The sequence below is a fragment of the Carassius auratus genome, chromosome 27, assembly GCF_003368295.1.
Source record: "Carassius auratus strain Wakin chromosome 27, ASM336829v1, whole genome shotgun sequence".
In the NCBI taxonomy this organism is placed as follows: Eukaryota; Metazoa; Chordata; class Actinopteri; order Cypriniformes; family Cyprinidae; genus Carassius; species Carassius auratus.
In genome coordinates this window covers 4620892-4643722 of record NC_039269.1, presented here as the reverse complement: position 1 = coordinate 4643722, position 22831 = coordinate 4620892, and the positions used below count along the sequence as shown (strand labels likewise).

Genomic DNA, 22831 nt, shown 5'->3' with positions numbered 1-22831 from the left:
GATAAAAGTTCCCCTTTTTTTTTTTTTTTTTTTTTTTGTAAATGTAATAGGTTACTAATTACAATTTACCCTATTTAAAAGTAATGTGTAACTATTTAAATTAATGAAATTAATTTGATTATTTTTTTGATTACTTTTATCAATTTCTCACAAATGTTTTCAGCTGTTAATCATTTTGAAACATTTAAAGCAGGCAGGGTTTAACCTAGTACTTTACATTTTATTTAAATAAGATAAGCACATACACTACAGAGTCAGATTTAAGAACTGCTTTTTACATTGAGATCCTTCTGAGGTTAAATACAGATTTAAAATCATAAGATATAGTTTAATACAATTTTTTTTAATTAACTATTTGTATAGCCTAGCTATGCCAAGAAACACTGACATTTAACAATACCTTGGTACAAACAGTTAATCTTAAAAAAAAAAACAAAAAAACATATACATAAACCCGACTAGGAAATAAAAAAATTAGTGTATTAGCATGTGACCTATTCTGTGTCCCAAACTCCTGAAACTTTGGTGTCTATTTTAGAGCAGTCAATGCAATTTGGGAAATATCAATAAAATCTGTGTGTGCTTGTGTATGAAATTATTCAATTGTAATCCCCTTTTTTAATCGTAAATATTTTTCAGAAGTTACTGTAATTTAATTACACTTTTTATTGTAATTACTGATTACTGATTACAGAATTAAATTACGTAATCAGAATCAGAAAGAGCTTTATTGCCAAGTATGCTTGCGCATACAAGGAATTTGTTTTAGTGACATAAGCTTCCAGTACACAGAGACACCAACACACAGACCAAAAAAAAAAAAAAAATTGTAGGCAAATAAATAAGTGTATAAACATTTGTGCTATAAATGATACTGGAATAGGATTGAATAAGATGCAGGGATGTACTAGGATGGAGGGGTAACAAATAAATATAAAGATATTGCACTTTTTGTTGCATAAGCATAAGTGCGGAACATTTAACTGTTCATGAGGCAGATTGCCTGAGGGAAGAAACCTTACTTTTGTGCCTTTGTGTTCTGGTATTTGCCGGCCAGATGGCAAAAGTTCAAAAATGGGGTGACCTGGATGTGAGGGATCCAGAGTGATTTTATGAGCCCTTTTCCTCACTCTGGATGTATACAGTTCTTGAAGGGTGGGCAGGGGAGCACCAATAATCCTTTCAGCAGTCCGAACAGTTCTCTGTAGTCTTCTGATGTCTGATTTTGTTGCTTAGCCAAACCAGATAGTTATAGAAGTACACAGTACAGACTCAATGATGGCTGAGTAGAACTGTTTCAGCAGCTCCTGTGGCAGGTTAAACTTCCTCAGCTGGCGAAGGAAGTACAACCTTTGTTGGGCCTTTTTCACAATGGAGTCATTGTGATGGTCCCACTTCAGGTCCTGAGAGATGATGGTTCCCAGGAATCTTAATGACTCCACTGCAGTCACAATGCTGTTCATGATGGTGAGTGGGGAAAGTGCAGGGGGGTTTCTCCTAAAGTCCACAATCATCTCCACTGTTTTGAGCGTGTTCAGCTCCAGGTTGTTAAGACTGCACCAGACAGCCAGCTGCTCAACCTGTTGTCTGTAAGCAGACTCATCACCGTCCTGGATGAGGCCGATGACTGTAGTGTCATCTGCAAACTTCAAGAGCTTGACAGAGGGGTCTTTAGAGGTGCAGTCGTTGGTGTACAGGGAGAAGAGCAGAGGGGAGAGAACACATCCCTGAGGGGCGCCAGTGTTGGTGGTGTAGCGGTTTGAAATGAATTTCCCCAGTCTCACTAACTGTTGCCTATCTGTCAGAAAGCTGGTGATCCACTGACAGATAGAGCTAGGAACAGAGAGCTGGGTCAGTTTGGTCTGGAGGGTTGTTGGGATGATGGTGTTGAAAGCTGAACTAAAGTCCACAAACAGGATCCTCGCATAAGTCCCTGTTTTGTCCAGATGTTGCAGGATGAAGTGCAATCCCATGTTGATTGCATCATCCACTGACCTGTTTGCTTGGTAAGCAAACTAAAGGGGGTCCAGTAAGGGTCCAGTGATGTCCTTCAGATAACCCAGAACCAGTTTTTCAAATGACTTCATGACGACAGACATGTAATTCTATTACATGTAACTATAGCTACTCCCCAACACTGGTTGGGGGCCAGTTTAACCCAGTCTACCTCTCTTTCAATATTTTCTGATGCATTGTAAACGTGCACATGCTAAATTTAAAAATAGCCTACTTCAATTTGATCATAGGCTATCGTCCCTCCTCCTATAACCTATATATGCACATACAAGTACACAGTAACCTGTACACAGACAGCCATGTAGATGGACGGATAATTTTTTCCCCCCATGCGCTCTGTCGTTATGCAAACAGAAAAAGGGAAGGGCAAACATGACCAATCGTGACAGTCACCTAACCTCTTCACTTGTATGAAAACGAAACTAAACTTAAGCGGCGAAAGTTATAATAACAGGCAACAGGAAAATGAAGTTGGTTTTGCGTTGTGTGCGCTTGATGGAGATGGCTTTGAGTGCAGATGAGCTCACTTTTCTCAACTAAAAAAAATTTAAAGGTAGGTTAAAAATTTTTTTTTTAATGTTACCGGTCCGTCTAGGCGTGCCGCTTCCTCACCAAGCGTCTAATTACAGCGCGCGCTGTTCATATTTTCCATTGACCTTGGTTAATAATAAAGGGAATTGTCATTATTAGTACAACAGTGTCGTATCTTTGCATCAGCCATTGGGTGCGACGCTTTAACACTAAGTGTAGTCTTTAATGTACAACATTTAGAATATTTAGATATTAAGAAATTGTTGCTATTGTGTCGTAACGGTCAAACGTTTCAACTAAAATGTAACGATGAAGAAGGAAACAGAGTAGCGCCAAAACGTTCCAAAACGTAAGCTCTGCCTAAATCCAACCGAAAGTCACAAACTAGAAAAAGGAACCACAACGAGTTGGACAAAGGCTCTCCAACTTTTCGGTTATTATAGAGGCTACATAGAAGTCTTGCAAAAAGGTGATATAACGTGCAAAGTGCATGGTTCAAATTCAAAATGTCCCTGCACATTTTATTGGTAAACCTTTCCTTGGTAAACACATTCAAATAATGAATGACTGGAAAGTATTCATTATCACTTCATTTTGAAGTGATAAACTGTTTAAATGTCCCCTGATTGCTCAAGAGTAGTCAAACTGGTCGAATTTCCTGGTGCCAGCACAAAAACTTCTGCATACTTGAGAGATGAGGATGAGCTGATGATAGAATTAGTGTTGGGCAATGATAAAATGACTGAAATGATCATCTCATAATTAGGCAGGGCTGCTCAACAACAACCTGTGTGCTTTGATATCTGAACCATGTCTGTGTACCAGAAGATAAATATGCAATGAAATCAATCCTTATGTAAATGCAGGTTTTGTGTGATGCATTTGTGCAATATTTACAATGGCACTTTACATAGTTTTCATTACACACACTGATCTAAAATAATCCTTACATGATCTGAAGCCATTTTTTCCGGCATATTGACATAAAATAATCCTAACATGACCTACAACTCCATTTATCCACTCCGTCAAATATATAGTGCACACTGTCATTCACAGGTTTCAGGTTAAGAGGTTTGTGGTTAACCACAGTAATATCTGCCTGAGTGCTTCTTGACCCAAAACCTGTTCTATGGATTTCCTTGTTTTCATGGTTTTATATGCCGTTTATATCTGGTTGCTAGGTGTTGAGCACTTGTCAAATGGGGAAATAAGTTTTTTTTTTTTTTTTTTTATCTTCTGTGCATGATAATCTCGTACATGCACACCCCCAGCTTTTCTTTCGCACATAACCACCATAACAACTAAGATAATTTACAGAACACTTGTCTTTCTACAGCTTAACATCATTGCTTCTTGTTACCAATTAATGGCTTAGAACTAAAGAGAATTACTACAGGCAAATTATCGGAAATGTTTTCAAACAGTTAGTAAACAAAATATTACGCTCTTTAAAAGAAATATTATCCATAAAATGATGGAAAAATAGGGGTTCAAAAACCTCTTCCCAATTACCAACATAAGAAACAAAATCTGAAATGAAGGATCTCTATCTATTATGAAAAATAATTTATCCTTTATACTTCCCTAACGCTATTCAAAGGTCTAAATACAGCAATGTAGCAGCAGTTTTTCAGTGGGGATTTTTTATGCTCTGTTATAAATTTTAATTAAATTTGCATACTATTTATCTTATGTAAGCAAAACAGGAGTCATCTGATGAGCTGTGTTCTTCTCTTTCCTCACCTTAGGATGATTCTACAGCAGTATTTGAAGCTGTGAGTGCCAGCTAAAGGCGTTCATGTCAGACTGTGTGTGTGTTATGGCTTGAATATCTAGAAATGTCTACAGTACAGTATAGAGATGCTCAGCTGCAGGCGTTCATGCAGATGTATGAACTGAGATCTGCTTGTAACGACTGTACCCATCAAAAATCACGCATCTCTTACTCAATCATTGCAACCCCGCACCGTTGCTCTCACAACCTTTTGCTAGTTAGATCAAAGGTCAGAGGTCACAAATGGAGCCCTGTGTCTAAGCGACCCTCTTACCCACGCCCTAATCAATATAAAGTGTGTTGGTACTTTAAGGAGGATGTCGGTTGTTATGTGCATCATGACCGTTGCACTTTTGCCAGAAGCCTAGAAGAAGCTGTGGTGTGGAACTTACAAAAACACACAAACCTTGATCATGAGAGATTAATTCATCTGATAATTCAGAGACAGCACCTGGACAAACAGAGCAGACAAGAAGATGGTGAGTTAAGGGGTCACGAGCCTTTGTCATACAAGGAGAAACTGCTGGAAGAGTACAGGCGCAGCTGCAATGAGATTCTTATTGTAAGTATAATGCACAAAAAGCTACACAATGCAACAGTGTACTACCCCGTAAATTTTGATATTTTAAAAATGTGTTATTTTAAGAATTTGAAACCATGCAAATTTAAGGGATAGTTCACTCAAATTACTTTTTTTTTTACCTCACAAAACACAAGAAGAAAGCCTCTTATGTTTTCAACAGATTAAATAAATTCATACAGGTTTGGAACAATTTGAGGGCAAGTAATGACCGAATTATTCATTCATTTTGCAGATCTCCGAGCAGGTGGACGATGTGTGTGTTACACATGATGAGGATCTCAGTTTGGACTGTTTACGAGAAGACAGTGAAATCAGATGGAAATTCACAGTCACCACGGAGGTCTAAAATACTAAACTGCACTAACCAACATCATCTTACACTCCGTATTGCACGCTAGTTACTAATTATGTCCTTGTTTGTCTTGTGTTTGTGTAGAGGTCCTTGGCTCATGTGGCTCTACTGAAAGCAGAAAATGGTGCTGTTTTCTCTTTGAGTGACAGCTTAAAGAACACCTTCCCCCCAGTCTCATACATGGCAGGCCACCACCTGCGCTCCTCTCACTCCACCTACCAGCTGTGTGTGTCGTTTATGTCATTCCGCCCCGGGGTGTACGAGCAATGGTTGATATTCGATTTCGACATACGTCCAGTTCTGCTCAGGAAACTGAAAGTGAGAGTCGGTCAGCAATTCCATGTCCAGCCAAACGAGGCAGAAGAAAGCGAATGTGCTGAGATTTTTTCGGATGAGCGTTGGAACAGAGGAAACAAGGTTATCGTGCCCTTCTTTGCCAGAAGGGAGGAGGATGAGCAGTTACTTAGTAAATACAAACCACCCCAGATTAACCTACAGTTCAATCTTCATGCAGATGAAAGTTCCCCACTCCATCGGGACAATTACAGAGAGAGAGCTCACCACTTCCTTTTCAGAGAGGAAATCGCAGAGGAAGAGCTCATTAGCAGGTACCAATAGCTTGTAGAAGTAGTACATCACTTGAAACATCCCAGGGTTACGCCTGTTTCACAAATACTCCATCTGCAGTGTGTATTCATTGTATTTTTTTACGCACCCATGTGCGTTTCAGGAGCGGCGCGTCTGCAGCAGTGCAGCCATTATTTTTGCTGTGCTGCCCATGCTGAATTAAAGTGACAGCGCTTTGGTCGCTGTAAAAAGTAACATGGATTGACATGGAAATGTAGTAATTTCACAATTTATTGATATAATTAAAGTCTACTGTGTTTCACAGTAAACACATGGCTTTTTGGTTAGATCTAAAACAAGGAAAAGTGCACTTTTGAATAAACAAGGCAAAATAATAGATGCTCTTGTGGGGCTCGAAAAGCAAAGTTCTTTAAGACCCATGGGATTGCTTGTAAAAGTTAAACACAAAAGTATAGGCAAGAGAGTACAACAGCATTTTAGTGGCATGTCAATTTTTTTTTTTTTACAAATCAAGGTTACGAGAATAAAGTCAAAATACTAGCCTATGAGAATAAAGTATAAGGATAATGTCGAAATGTTTTGAAAATAAACACTGGTTATAATATTTTTTATGATATTCCATCTCATCTTTCAACATCTGTCAGTTTTATAGTGAAATACAAACAATATATTACAATAATGTGTTTTTTACATGGTCTTTAATGTAGCGTGACCACTGATCTAGAATATTGATTAGTGAGGGTGACAGATCACTGTATTCGCTTCAGTTTATGTGGAACCATCTCTCCGATTACAATAATGAGACATTATATTCATTATAAATTAAGCTATACTGTTTTTTCATAACTTCTGATGTTCCTTCACTTTTATATCTTGCTATAAAATGGATAAAAAGGAAAACACATTTATAATTGGTATTTCGTGATAAAACTGACAGAATTAGAAAGCTGAGCTATGTTATAATAAAAGCAACAAAGCACAAAATTATTGCAATTACTGGGTGGCTGGCATGCTACAAATAATGAATGGAAGACCTTAAATATTATTTCCAATCATTTACTGTATTAAACCATGAATAAAACAGCGTGTGAATGGTCACTTACATGTTATAGCCTACAGACTACCTCAGAAAAGAAAACCATATAACTTATATTAACTTTTAGAACGCAATATTTATTAGGATGCATTTGAGGAATAAAAGTTTGAATTCCACAGACATTTACAGATAAAATGGTGGAATTTTCACAAATTTGGAATTTTCACAAAGAAAACAGGAACATTTTATGAACTGGTTTACATAAATACAGCAATCTGATAATTAAAGAGCTTGAAAAACACATTATTCTTGATATTAAGCTATTTCCGCTAGTCCTTTAAACAGACTCTTCCTCATCCCAGTAATATTCAAATATTCAAATCAATTCCTGTGACCTGGCAACTTCTCCTGGTACTCTCAATCCAGGCCATTTGCATGCGCAATAAAGGCTATACTCTCAAAATATTATAACTTCGAACTTTCTACTATTTAAATTCTCGAAACATTTCAGATTTATTCTCAAAACATTTCGACTTTATTCTCAAAACATTTCGACTTTATTCTTGAAATATTTAGACTTTATTCTCGTAATTTAGACTTTATTCTCGAAATATCGTGACTTTAATCTTGTAATTTTAGATTTTTAATAATTTTTATTTTTTATTGTATGAGAGTTGACTGTTTCTGTCAGCGGTGAGTTTTAATTTAAGTTTTTAATTTAGGCTGTATGCTGTTTAAATGTGTTGCCACTTGCTTGAGCAATACAAACCTAGAAGTCAAATTCATGAATGATACATTGTTTATATTTATTGAGTTTAAACTAATGTCTATGAAAGATTGTTTCTGTATTGTGATAAAAGAGTATTTTATTTATTATTTATTTATTTATATTTACATGATTTGAAATCAAATGAATGGATAAATGTTGTGTTTGTGGCCTAAACAGCCACAGATCAGTAGCGAACTGCAAACGTGTCCTGTGTGAAAGCACAATGGGTCCGTGCTGCTTCTGCACTGCATACTGTATGTAACGCAAATGGACTGCATACGCACTGCAGACGGAGTATTTGTGAAACAAGCGTCAGTATTTGTTTAAATATCGTTTAGGCCAGGGTGCCCAATCCTTTTCCTGGAGATGTAACTTCTTGCAAAGTTTATCTCCGACCCTTATCAAACAAACCTGAAACTGGTAATTAAGATTTTCAGGATCACTTAATAATTAAATACAGGTGTGTTGATGCAGGGTTGGAACTGAAGTTTGCAAGTAGGTAGAACTCCAGGAACAGGACAGTCAAACTCAATTCCTGGAGGGCAACAGCCCTGCAGAGATTCAATCCTAATTAAATGTACCTGATCCTAAGGCCACGTCCACACATACATGGGTATTTTATAAGCAGAGTTTTTCCTTCTTCTGTTTAAAAAAAAGCTCTGTGTTTGCATGAAAATACAAACACATGCCATGATGCACTGTCAAAAGCATGCCACAAGAGGTGGTGATATAATCTCAATTGTAAAGCCATGTTGGCCAATCTGAATCCTGAAAAAGTTTCACAAGCCAAAACTACATGGTTTGTGTTCTGAAGCAGGGTTGGAACTAAAAAAGTCCGGGAAGTTGTGGCCTAGTGGTTAGAGAGTTTGACTCCTAACCCTAGGTTTGTGAGTTCGAGTCTCAGGCTGACAAAACCACGACTTAGGTGCCCTTGAGCAAGGCACTGAACCCCCAGGTGCTGCAGCATAAATGGCTGCCCACTGCTCCTGATGTGTGTTGACTGCTGTGTGTGTGCACTTTGGATGGGTTAAATGCAGAGCACGAGTTCTGAGTATGGGTCATGTCACTTCACTTAACTCTGCAGAGTTGCGGACCTCCAGGAACTGAGTTTAACACCCCTGGTTTAGGCAATCAACAATGCTGAAACTAATTAAATCTTTAGAAAGAGCTGCAGAGTTTGCAACAATCCTTCTTAAATGCAAATTCAAGCTTGTTCAAATGATAGTATAAAATGAGGGCAAAGTTCAACACACATTGATGTAATGTAGATAAGTTTAATGGAGAGGTGGAAAAACAGGATTGGGTTAGGGTTTGCAGGTGGATTCTATTATAATGAGAGGTTTTATCCGTATGGTAACAGCGATTCAGTATGTAATTAAAAGAGTACTACATCCTGATCTATGTCCAATAACCTTTTGTTGATATCTACAGTGCCACATCATGATTAAGGGAGTATAGTTTATCTCATGTCATATTTTCAGCCACATCCACAGACGCATCTTTAGCAAGATAAGTTCCTGTATGTTCCTGGGGCTTTTAAATCATCTGCATATAGATGTGTCACAGACTGCTTAGTGTCGTTCCCATGGCAACATTGTCCTGCTACATAAACAAATTATACTCCTTTAATAGAATGTCTACATCTAAAATAATGTATTGAAATGTTAACTATTCCTCATCACATGCCTCTACTGCTGGAATTTTTTGATGATGTCATATCCTGTAATGGCCTCTGAGTTTGATAATGCTAAGCAGGTTTAATCACTAAACTGGAAATGAAAGGAACTTAAAACAAACTCAATGAAAAGATTAAAGGCATTCTTTTCTAACAACTTAATTGCTGTTTCCATTAAAACATGGGCAGGGCTACTTGAAAAATCTGTTGCTGTTGTCATTAATAGCTAAGGTGGTAAAGTATAAAAAGATAAATAGATTGCTGAATGAAGAGGTGGATTAATGGGTTGGCGTAAACTTTCAAATTGAATACTCCCACCATCTCATGTCTCAGTGGCAACACTATTTCCACTCTTTTGAACTCTTGACATATTATAATGCCTTTCTTATTTCCTCTTTTTTATATTTAAATTAAATGTGTAATATATTAATGGTACATCCTCTTTTCTGCTTTTTCCACACTTGTAGATTAAATGTTTGTGGGAACGTGTCTCTATCTAATCATTTGAGTGATGGCATATCAGAGTTTTCCACTGCTGCAGGGAAGCTTTATGCCACTCTGAAGGTGTCCTGCTTGCTCACACCAGATTCTCCTGAAGGGCTGATGCTAAAGCGAGGGGTGCAGATGGCTTTGGTGAATTGCATACCAGCCAAGGCCAGTGTGTCAGTAGATCACAGAAACCATGTGTACGAGGCATTGGTGCTCAAAAAGGTTGCTGGTGAGGGTCACATTGGTCTTCATCTGTCTGCACAGTGTGTGTCTGAGCTACAGCTGAGGAAAGAAACCAGGTGTAAGATGGAAGTTCAGTTTCAGTTGGATAGACTGTCATTCTGTCAGATACACCAAGCTATTGATCACCTACCAGACTTGCACAATGTTCTGCCTGACTTCAGTAACAGTTATGTCCCTGTGAACATAACCAAACAGTCTGAATTGAATAACAAGCAACAAATTGCCCTAAACTTCATCCTTGGCAAGCGTCACGTCAACAAAGTGACTCCTCCCTTGCTTATATATGGGCCATTTGGCACTGGGAAGACACTTTGTCTAGCCTCAGCAGCCAAACAGCTGGCCCTTCGTTCTCAAAACAAAGTGCTCATCTGTACATATACTAACAGGTAAGTTATGTTAATTTTACATAATTATGTGAGAAGAAAGAAACTGAATAATGATATCAGACATTATAAAACAATTATAATTTAGTAGTAATTATACAAAAGTAGTTTGACCAAAGAACTGACCAGATCAGAATTCATTATTCAGAAGAATGGCATAAAAGAGTTTGTTACTGTATGTGTTCGCAGAATGTATCTTATTTGAATAAAGAGATAGCAACAGTTATTCTGTATAGATATATTCCCATATGAATATAAAAGCCTCTCTCTATTAAAATGTATAAGAAATCTAATTTTAAGTATTGTTCCCTATAGTTCTGCAGACTTGTATGTCAGAGAGCACTTCCATCCTTACATTGCAAATGGACACCCAAACCTCAAAATACTCAGGATAAAGGCAAACAAAGGTGGGGCTTCCATCAGGGCAACTGATGACATCACTCAGAAATACTGTCTTTGCTCTCCAGATAGACAGTCCTTCATTCGCCCAGCACGGTCTGATCTAGAGTCACACCGTATCATTATAACCACCACATCGATGGCACGACATTTCCGTGAGCTGAAACTTCCTGAAGGTTTCTTCAGTCATATCCTGATTGATGAGGCATCTCAGATGCTGGAGGGTGAAGCACTCATGGCTCTGGGCTTAGCAGGCAAACACACTCGAGTGGTTTTAGCAGGAGACCACATGCAGATGGCTCCAAAACTTTTCTCTGTAACCGATGACAAACGATCAGAACACACACTGCTGTATCGTCTCTTCCGCTACTACCAGGACGAAAGCAGCAACATTGCCAAGAAAAGCAGAATCATCTTCAATGAGAACTACCGTTCCACTGCAGAAATAGTGGACTTTGTATCCACTTACTTCTATGTGAGTGATGGGATCAAGGCCAAAGGAGAGATCCCTCCCCACCCAAGACTACACCCCCTGATGTTTCACCATGTCAGAGGAGAATGCCGTCTGAACTCCGCCTCCATGTCCTGGTTCAATCTTGCTGAGGTCAATAGTGTCATCAACATTGTGAGAGGACTTCTGACTGACTGGCCAATGGAATGGGGTCTTAAACACCCAAAGGAAATCTGTGTTCTTAGTGAAGGCCAACAGGTACAATTTAAATAATTTATCACTCATATGACAAATTATTTATGACTAAAACGTATTAATAACAAATTACATACGTGCTGCATGGGGACATGCTCTGTTAACAATAATTAAATGTCAACTGTTAATATTAATTAAACAGACATGAGACATGCAAGTAATTTAACAATTCTCCATAAAGACTTAAATTCTGTCACAATCACAGTATTGATACATCATCAATACATCCTTTCTCTTTCAATTCTTCAGGTTGATGTCATCAAAAATCATCTCCGTCAGAAAGGAGTTCATGGAGTGTCTGTTCAAAATTTAGCAAACATTCAAGGTACAAGAGGATTCAGTGGATCCCTGTCTGCTAGAGTTTAGGAAAGATGTTTAATCAAATTAGAAAAAAGAAATAATCTCAGTCACAAATTGTATCTGTTCATTTGATTTTCAATTACTTATTGTTATTTTTAAAATACAACTTACCTATTAAATTCTGTGTCCTTAGGGAAACAGTTCAGGGTCATCATCATAACAACAGTTCAGACGAGAGACAGACTTCTTCAGTCAGAGTCAAGCAGCCCAGAGTTTTTTGATGACATTCGTGCATTGAACACTGCCTTGACTAGAGCCCAATCACTGGTGATTGTAGTTGGAGATTCTGGTGCTCTTTGTAGTTTTGGAAAGTGCTCGAAAATCTGGAGGTCCTACATAGAACATTGTATCAGCAAGGGCAGCATTCAACCAGATAATTTTACCAGAGACATTCTACAACAAGAAGTATTGGAAATTGTGAAATTTCAGAAGACAGAAAATATAGAAATGTCTGAGAGTGATGTACCTCTCCAGGCTGAAACTGATGCTATATTGAAAGAGATGGATGACTATGATTCTGATGTACAGGACACAGATGAAACAAATGAACAAAACAGGCCTCTAATATTCTCCTCTGATAAAGAAAACCTCTTGGAGCTGGTCAGGAAACAACCTGCTATATACAAGCATGGAGAATTGGTGATGAAGGGACCTCAGTTAGGTTATGTAGTGCCCTATGACAATCCATCTGAACACATTGAAATTAAAGGAAGGAAAAACATTGGCATGTCTTTCCCTGGGGATGAAGTTGTGATTAAGACGGGACGAGATGATGAAGGCTCTCTTACTGGGGAGTTTTAGGTTTCACAAACAGAAAACCAACATCCTCTGAATTTGTGTGTTTTTTAGAGAATGAAAATTACCACAAACGAAAGCAGAACACTGATAAAACCTTGTTGCCAAAAATTATGATACCTCTAAACCACAATGCCACCAAAATATGTGTCTTGGTTAGGAAAGAGGCTCGCAATTTTATTCCAGTATGGAAGTATGCCAATGGCAATTGGACAGTAACAAGACGTTTTCATCTTGATGAACAAACAAAACCAAACTATGTTTTTGTTGTTCAGATTCTGGGCTGGAAAGAACACTGTTTATTTCCACTAGGCAGAGTTACAGATATTCGACAGATTGAGGCATCTTTAGAGGAAGGACTTGAAATTTTAAAATCAGAGTTCAAACTAATCTCTCCTCCTCTGATGCAAAAGGATGCATTTCAAGAGATGAAAACTGATGCAACTGATGACAAGAAAAGAAAAGATTTCAGAGGTTTACAAACCTTTACTGTTGATCCACCCACAGCTAAAAACTTAGATGATGCCATTAGTGTTAATGATCTGGGAAGCCGCTATGAAATAGGGGTTCATGTTGCAGATGTGGCTAGTTTCGTGCCTAAGGACAGTTCCCTTGATAGCTTTGCAAAAGAGATGGGAGCAACTTTTTATGATCCTGGAAAAGAACCTTCATTCATGTTCCCAAAACATCTTTCCACCACCTTTTGGAGTCTTCTCCCAGGTGAAGAACGTAAAGCCATTTCATTAATGGTTGAAGTGGAAAAGCAATCAGGCATTATCAAAAAAGAACCTTTGACCTCTCTGTGGTCAAATCTAAAAAGAAGCTGACATACGAGGAGGCTGAGAATATAATAAGTCGGTGTGAAGGTGAGCTAAGATTCAATACTTTGGAGGACTGTGTTAGGGTGGCTTATCGTTTTGCCAGAAGCCAACGCAAAGCACGACTTAAAGAAGACTGGAGATACGCCCAAACTGATAAACACCAGAAACCGGGGGAGAGAGAAGCGAATTTAATGGTTGAAGAGTTAAACATAATGTTTAACCATGAAGTGTCTAAATTTCTGAAAGAACACACAGACACTACATTCTGCACTCCTCTGAGGTGTCAGGCTCCTCCTATGGTAGATCAATTAGAGATGATCAGTAATCAACATATGGAAATCATTCCGTTGTCCTCACACCTGACATTTCACATTGACAGAAATCGAGTGGACCTGAATAACCCAATCACCTTCACTGTGTATTCTCCAGGGTCTAGAGATGTTCACCCTAACAATAATCCCATCGCTGATGGAAACTCTAGCCACTTACGAGATGCCATCTCTGTCAGTGACTCTGAATATCATTTTGAAATTGGAGTTCATAAAGCAGATTTTTTTAGTTATGTGTCTGGGGACAACATACAGAACTTGGGTGCACAATCAGACATGTGGAGTTTGATGCCGGGCAAACATCGCCGTGCAATCTCTTTAATTCTGAAAGTAGAAAAGAAAAAAGGAAAACTAGTGGAGCAAAAGTTGGTGCTTTCCCGCATAAAGTCAAGTAGGGCATTGTCCTACAGTGAAACTGACAGCATCATCAACCAGCCAGGTGAAAATGAGATGAGGCCTGAGTCTGTAAAAGGCTGTATTCTTGTGGCTTATCATTTTGCACTTGATCAGAAGAAAATGAGGCTCTCTGGACATGTGGACTGTTCCAGATCATCAGATGACAGCAAGTGCAGGATCATGATGGAGGAGCTGAAGCTGATGTTTAAAAGAGCTTGTGATCAACTTATTGATCAAGAAACCCCACTTCCAAACATCTTTAGCTGTCCAGTGACAGCTTCACCTGATTTGGTGAGGAGACTGAAGAGAGACAATGAGGAGCTTGAGTCCCTCCATGCTTTGGAGGAACGTCTGGATTCATACCCTTGGCAGAACTATGGTAGTTTCATCATTCTGACATCTGTGTGGCAAAAGATCAAATCAGCAGCTTCGACATCTGACTTTTACAGAATGGCTGATCTGATTTCTGCAGATGACATTCATCCACATTTATTTCCAGTGACTGCTCAGTTAAAGGCCAATGTCAATAAAGCTTTCTTAATTCGTTCTCACTCATGCAAAGATGCGTTACTTGGGCACTATTCATTACATCTGGATTCATATACACATGCATCCTCACCCATTCGTCGGTACATAGATGTTGTTCTTCAGAGGCTCATGCATTCAGTTCTCTGCGAACGTCCTGTTGAGTACTCTCAGATAGACATTGATCTCTTATGTGACAAGTGTAAAAGAGGTGAAATGAGGGCACAAGAGTATGAAAACAAAGCAGAGTCACTTTGTCTCGCAATCAGTCTACAAAAACAAAGCACATACAAAGTGGCTTTTGTCACCATTGTTCAACCTGACAGTGAAAATTTTGAATTATCATTTCCGTTTGACAAAGGGACTTTCCCAGACCAGCTTCCTGTTAAGTACAGAAATTTACAGCTTAAAGATCAACCAATATTTGACAATAAACAAAAACAGGTGACACTGACTTGGAAAAAACGGATATACTCACTGAGCATGACCCAGACAAAACAGCAGAACTTGAGATTCTGTTCAGAGATACAGCTAAGCACCTGGCAGGCCATTGTTGAGGCAGTACGAGATGAACAGTTGGAAGAGGCAAAATCCCTTGTATTAGCAACAGATGTGAGAGATCACAGAGAGACCAATGAAGTACATGACACATCCCAGTTGAATCCTGATCGCACTTTTATGTCTGAAAAGGATCATTACACTGACGTCACACTCTGTTTGAAAGCTGGAGACACTGTGCAGGTCCAGCTGACCGCAGAAAGGGACAGGGGCTATTGGGCGCCAACTGTACAGTTATTGAGTGTGAGTTCAAGTTTTGAGATTTGTGTGGAACACACTGACAATCCTATAAAGTGCTTTTCCAAACTTGCAAACTGCCCATCCAAAGATAACTATAAGGATGTAGAGGAATATGTGCAGATATGGAAGCCTCTCTGTGAAATGGAGTCTGCTGCTACTGCTGTGGATGATAGTGATTGTGTTGTCATAGAGAATGTGCCCATAACCTGGATGCCATCCTTTGATGATTCCAAACTCTCTGGAACATTCTTTTTGCCTGCGGAAGATATCAAGAAATGGGCAATTGAATTTGACTTGGCCAAGTGTTTGATCTGTATCCGAAAAAGAGTTACGAATCAGAACTATGCAGATCATTCAAAGCTGGATCCAGAATACTTTACTTGGGTGGCCCATGGTTTGACAACTAAATGTTTGAATCCTCCAGATAACAGTAAGAATAAGACAAAGTTTATTCACTTTAGCATTAAATATGCATCTATGAAAATTCCAAAATTTACGAGGAATGACACATTCACAGTGGAGATGATCCCTAAACTCATTCCAGACATGTAAGCATGTGACATACAACAAATGCATTACACCACAACCATATTATGAGTCTTCAGTAAACTACAACTAAACCCTTAACATTACAAGATACTGCATAACACCAAATCTTATTATTACATTATTTATTTTTTGTATATTCATGTATCATTTAACAAATATATTTTTTTCAGCATTGAGATGTAAAGTTATGACAATGCAGTTGTTTTGGTGTCTAATTGATTTTTCTGCTTGATACATCCAGACGGAAGGAAAGTGCTGTGAATAATTTACCAGCAGCTAATGAACTTGTTAAGAACATTGCACTAAGACATCGGATTCGGAAAGAAAGTATGCATTAAATTCATAATATGTCATATGATGAGTGAAAGAAACATTTTTAAAGCTAAAATGTGTGGTTCTGAGAAACTACTATGCAGTCAAAAATAGTGATGCATATTGTTGTACAACCTTTTCGGAAAATTCTTTAGCTCTTAGCAAACATGACGATCTCTAAAGATGTGCAAGCATGAACTGAGAGCATGGACAGCAAGATCCTTAAGTAATGCCATGCGCTATCTCCAAAACACCTATAAAACACCTATAATACAGACCCAGATACAGACCTCTCATTAGCTGTAAATATGTTTTGTTTGTATTTTCAGTTGTTCCTACTGTAATGTTTTTGTAGATTGTCAATACATTTAATACAGAAATGTTTGGTGAATAATGAATGTTTTTGTAAACAATTTTATGTGTATACATGCTCTGTGAATGTGACTGTTCTTAATTGCAATGTTCCCTTTACCAAGTATTTTCTTTTTTGCAAGTACAACATATTCATCATCATTTTGACTTCATAAGTAACAGTAACATTTTATATTTTTTAAGTATGCATCTGTTTATTTATTAATAATATACAGTATCTAGACAGGATGTTAGTGGCTCACTAGCATATCAATTTTTATTTTATTTTATTTAATTCTACATTTAACACCACAGTGAACCACAATGTGAGAGTAGAATGATATATATATATATACACTGGAGTTCAATTGCATACAATTTAGTCATTTTTAATGTACTTTTGGATATATCAATCCACAGGCTCTGAACAAGCTGTATACCTACATGTGCTCAGGAGAGAGGAACCACCAGCAGGTCTGCCTCAACTGAATGAAAGCCAGTTTAAAGCTTTGGAACAAGCTCTGAACGGCAAATTCACCGTCATACAAGGGCCTCCAGGTTACACATTCTGAGCATACCGTTTTTTTTTTTTCAGTTTAATCTTACAGATCACAGGCAGCTTATGGACTCAGAGTCACAGGGATTTTACATTTTTTGTTCCTAAATGTTTTTTAATTGTACTGAAAAAAGCCTTTTGTTTATCCTTTATAGGAACAGGTAAGACAGTTGTTGGAGCATACATAGTGTACTGGTTCTCACAGCTGAACTCTAAGAATCCTTGGAAGCTGAAGGAGCTGAGAGACAAAAAGAAGAAAGAGGTTATTCTTTACTGTGGGCCCTCAAACAAGTCTGTGGATGTAGTTGCAGGTAGAGTAAGCATCTTTTTGAGAGCTAGAATTTGTGTAAAGAAGACATTTCTGTATTCATGTGCTTGTGTTGTGTGTACAGAATACCTGCTCAGGTTTGGACATAAGCTGAAGCAATTACGTGTGTACAGCAGACAGATGGAGATGAATGAGTATCCCTACCCCGGCAGCATCCTTCAGTTATCACAAAAATCACTGCGCCAAGAGCGGTCTAAACCTGAGCTCAGGTACTACCAATGAACCAACAATTGCAATTTTATGATCAACTAACATCACATTTTATATTTTACTGTCAGTTATTGAATCTATTGAATTGTGATTAAATGCCCTTTCCAAAAAAAAACAACAACAAAAAAAACCTCACTAGCCAGATTTATTTATTGCAAATCTCTTTCTATAGAAATAATGGTATCGGTGTGCATGTAAATGTGCTCAATGAGCATTAGATTATCTGAACAGTACTCTATTTTCACATTGTTTTATCTAGGGACATAACACTTCATCACAGAATTCGAATGAGTCACAACCCTCATTCTCAAGCAATAACTGACTTTGATGAAATAATTGCTCATGACCCCCATTCACTGACAGATGAAAACATAGAAGAGTAAGTAGAAGTGTCTGTTTTACTAATGTTTCTTTTCTTATTTAGAAACTCAAAAAACTACTGTAAAAACTTTCAGCTTAATTTCCATAATCATTTTCTGCCCCCGACTAAAACACATCTCCCCATCTAACAGTGTCTACATGTGTGTGATTACATATAAATGCATGTTGCATGACGCTTGATTGTATGTATCCCTAGATATAAGAAGCTGCTGAATTCTGCACGTTTGTATGAACTGGAAAGTCATGATATTATTCTATGCACTTGCACGGCTGCTGCCTCCCCAAACCTCACCAAGACACTCAGTGCACGACAGATCCTCATCGACGAGTGTGCCATGGCAACAGAACCCCAGACACTTGTCCCATTGGTCAGCTTTAAACCTGAGAAGGTCAGATTGACTCTTGACTTGTCCATAGCAAACAAGTCCATCAAAACTATATAAACTATACAGACTGGACATATATTTTTGGAAATAAAGATATTAAGCAAAAACTTTCTTCAAACCACATGACCTAGACTTACAAAAAACAACAGCCTGAATAGTCAAAATTATTAAAGCACAGAAACCTAGTCTTGGAAGAACACTCATTTTAAGGCACACCCTTTATAGCACACTAAACAAAGAATTCAATGGAAGCTGCTGGACACAAAGATGTTATAACCAGCTCACCTTTGAAAACAATACAGCAAAAACTTAGAAGCAAAGTAAACACATAAAGTTTGAACTTCACATTTTGCACAGCACTGATATGCTTGATTATAAGAAAAAAAAAAGAAAGAAAAGCATTTAAAAACAAAATAGATTTTAATGCAACAAAATTTTTGAAAACAGTAGATGATGGAATATAGTATTTTAGTCCATTTTAAATATAATATAATAACATAATATATGTATCACAATTTTAACTATGAATGCATACTTTGTCTGATGGTCAACTAGCATTAAGCAAACTTGATAAGGGACCTGCTACATTTCTCTCCCCTTACTTTTCCAAACATTCATTCAGAGCCTTCTGTGAGGGTTTTCAGTTCCTTGTCACACAATCAAGGATCAAGAATACTCGTTTTGCAGGTTGTGCTGTTGGGGGATCACAAGCAGTTGCGTCCGATTGTGAAGAATGAGCATGCGCGGAGACTGGGCATGACACACTCTCTGTTTGAACGTTACATGGATAGATCTCTGCTGCTTGACACCCAGTACAGAATGGTACAAGACAAACACATATATGCTTCAAATTCACACTTAAGTACACATATTTAATGTGGTATTCTTTCTTCAGCAAGAAGAGATCTGCAGATTCCCATCAGAGGCTTACTATCTGGGTAGGCTAAAAACTGAAGTGGATGAACGGACCAGCGTGCTGCACATTGGAACTGAGAGAACGAGACACAACACACACATTCTGTTTGGAGACATACGAGGTGAAGAGAAGAGTTTGGTTGTTTCAACTGCACGGGGGAATGAGAACTCGAAAGCCAACATTAAAGAGGTTAAGAAAGCTGTAAGTGAGAAATTATAAATATGAAAAACATAAAAAAAGACAAACACTATTTACACAATAAAACAATCTCTACACAAAACCTACAATATGTATTTGTAACCATCACATAATTTTTTTATTTTATAGTTAACTATTAACACTTTAAATTCAAAAAAAAATATATGTATATTAATATACGGTATATATATATATATATATATATATATATATATATATATATATATATATATATATATATATATATATATATATATATATATATATACTGTATATATAGATATTGTTTTACAGTATACAGTTAGAGGACCAGATTTGTTTAAATGTGTTCTTACACAGGTTGAGATTTGTGGTCAGCTGGTATCAGTGGGCCATGTGAGGCATGAGGACATTGCCATTCTGTCACCGTACAATGCACAGGTGGCCCAGATCAGAGATAGACTGAAAAAGTCTACTGACTCCAAGATGGACAAAATCACAGTCACCACCATTACAAAGAGCCAAGGTGACACTTTTTTATTGAAGACTCTTTTGTTAATTTTTTTTTATTAATATCTGTGTTCATCTTCAACCTGCGTTGTTAAAAATGTGATAATGAGGAGTGTTATAATGATGTGACTGCAGGTAGTGAGTGGCAGTATGTGATTCTATCGATGGTTCGCTCCTGTCCCAGCGATGAGATCGAACCTTTTCCTTCAAGAGAATGGCTCTCCAAACACATTGGCTTTGTGGGTGATGAAAACCAGATCAATGTGGGCATCACAAGAGCACAGGATGGGCTATGCATTCTGGGTAATCCCTATATTACATTCCTCTGGGAATTATTTTAAATTACGTATTCTTAATGAAATACACAATGAATCCTAAAATCAGAATGTTTTATGGAAGAGGAATATAGTTCAATATTGGCTACTACCATTGCTTATTTACTATTATAAGATATTAATATATGTATTTAATTATGTGCTTTAGGCAATCAGAAGGTACTGAACTGCAGCCCTGCATGGATGAAACTACTGAAACATTATTCAAGTCAAGGCTGTGTGGTCTCTGCAGACCAGATTACAGTACACAATGTCCGTTAAAGCAGATTTTATTGTTGGATTGATCTTAAGCATTTTACACTCAGTGTTTTTTAAGATTATATTTTTAACCAAATTTCTAGTATAATTCCACTACATTTGGAATGGGTTATGATTATATTAATGAACTAACAAATTAGAGAATCTTGCCATTCCTGACATTTTAATTTAAATTCAATTCAGTTCAATTTAAAACCTTGGCAGCTTGAGATAAGAAATTACATATATTTTGTTGCATGTAGGTATAAAAAGTCTTGTTGACTGGTGGTAAATTAAAAAATAATTTATTTGGATTCATGCATTTCCACTAAAATGTTTGTTTTTATATTGGCCTATCATTGTCAGTGTCTGTGTTGTCTTTAAATTCTTTAAACTTTTAATATAACCTAATTAACCAATTCTCTGCATTGGTAAAAAAAAAAAAAAAAAAAAAAAAAAAAAAAAAAAAACAACTTCTAGATTCTTTCTGTAAGTTTATTTAATTATTTATGACAGTGCTGGCTAATGTAAATTTACCACAGTTCAACTTTAGTAACACATGTAACAATGTAAGTGTAGCAGCAATATTTGTAAGGGTGCTATATCATATTCACTTATGAATAGAAAATGACTTACCACTAATCTTTTAATGGCTTGATTTTTCCTTTACATTTAACATTTAAACTGCCTGCAAAATTTATCAAGCACCTGCATTTACATTGTCTAGTGTTAGACTGATCATTGGTGTTTGTTATGCTAATGTAACTGGTGCTGTAACCTTAATAAAAATAGCTCATTTGTTAACGTGAGGCTAATAATTGTTATATAGCTGTGGGAAACATTCTGCTGGTGTGTCCTCAATTCCCACAACTACCCTCCAGGGGTCAGCAGAAATAGAAGAAAGTCGTTACTCTGCATATTTATTTTACAGATTTTGTGATAAGTAATTAAGATATCTGCCACTAAAACATTTTCTACTTTTTTATTCTACAAATCCAGAATCCTAATTATTCAAAGCCAACATTACTAGATCAAAATAGTCACCCAAGCCTCCTTTGCCTTTTTTTTTTTTTTTTTTTTTTTTTTACTGCTATTTACATTATCCACAGCTAAAAAAGCTTTGACAAATGTATTGTTGTATATCAGTTATATAGCAATAAAAGCACTAAGCACATTTGAACTGAAGCTCAAACTGATTTCATGGTGTAGTGTAAACTGTTAAGGACTTTATCTGTTGGTTAATGTGAGCTTGTAATTCAAAAATGAATTATTATTATTATTATTTTTATTTTTTGTGCGCAAAGAATTTTCGTTATTTACAGAGACAATAAATCAAAATTAAAAGGACTTTGTTATTTATTGAAGTGCCGGTGACGTTCAGTTAAAAATTGTGCTGCTGGACGTAATGACGCAAAACACCGTATAGCATGTGACGTTATAGACGCTACTGCCGGTGACATTTAGGATCCTCACAGGTTGACTGAAAAGTATCAGTAAATAGTGACCTACATTTTAGTGTGTTCTTCACCCAAACACTTAGAAAAACTGCTCATCAATCATACGGACTACCTGTTTGAATGGATAAATAGAAATATAGCTCCTCTAGCAGGTGGGCTACTGAAAGTGCTAAGTTCCAACAAAATGCAATAATGTTCAACAACCACTAGATGGAGCCTAAAGACCCCAGTTTGTTCGTTCATTGGTTCTTTCTTTCCTCCCGTTTTTAAAGTTTAAATGTCTCAGCCGACTTTGAAATTCTAATTTAAACCATATTCAAATCATGCTGGAGAACATGCTCATCAGATTTTTCACAGACTTCAGGTAGCTTTAGTGCTGCTGTCATTAAAGCAAATGCTCCTCTTTAGAAGGACCAGAAGATACTGTTTTTAATCATTTAAAGGTTCTGTTGTGATGTCATAAGGCTCGTAGATAACATCTTACCCGTTACAACCATAATAATCCAAATTAAATGGTTTGTTTGTTTGTAGGCAGTTGATACTTCTTACCTCATC

General features: G+C 37.2%; 1 pseudogene; it reads left to right on the top strand.

Annotated features, from left to right (window-relative positions):
• The first annotated feature begins 2360 nt into the window (after nucleotides 1-2360).
• On the top strand, nucleotides 2361-21275 carry LOC113045139 (helicase with zinc finger domain 2-like; annotated as a pseudogene).
• The last annotated feature ends 1556 nt before the right edge of the window (nucleotides 21276-22831 follow it).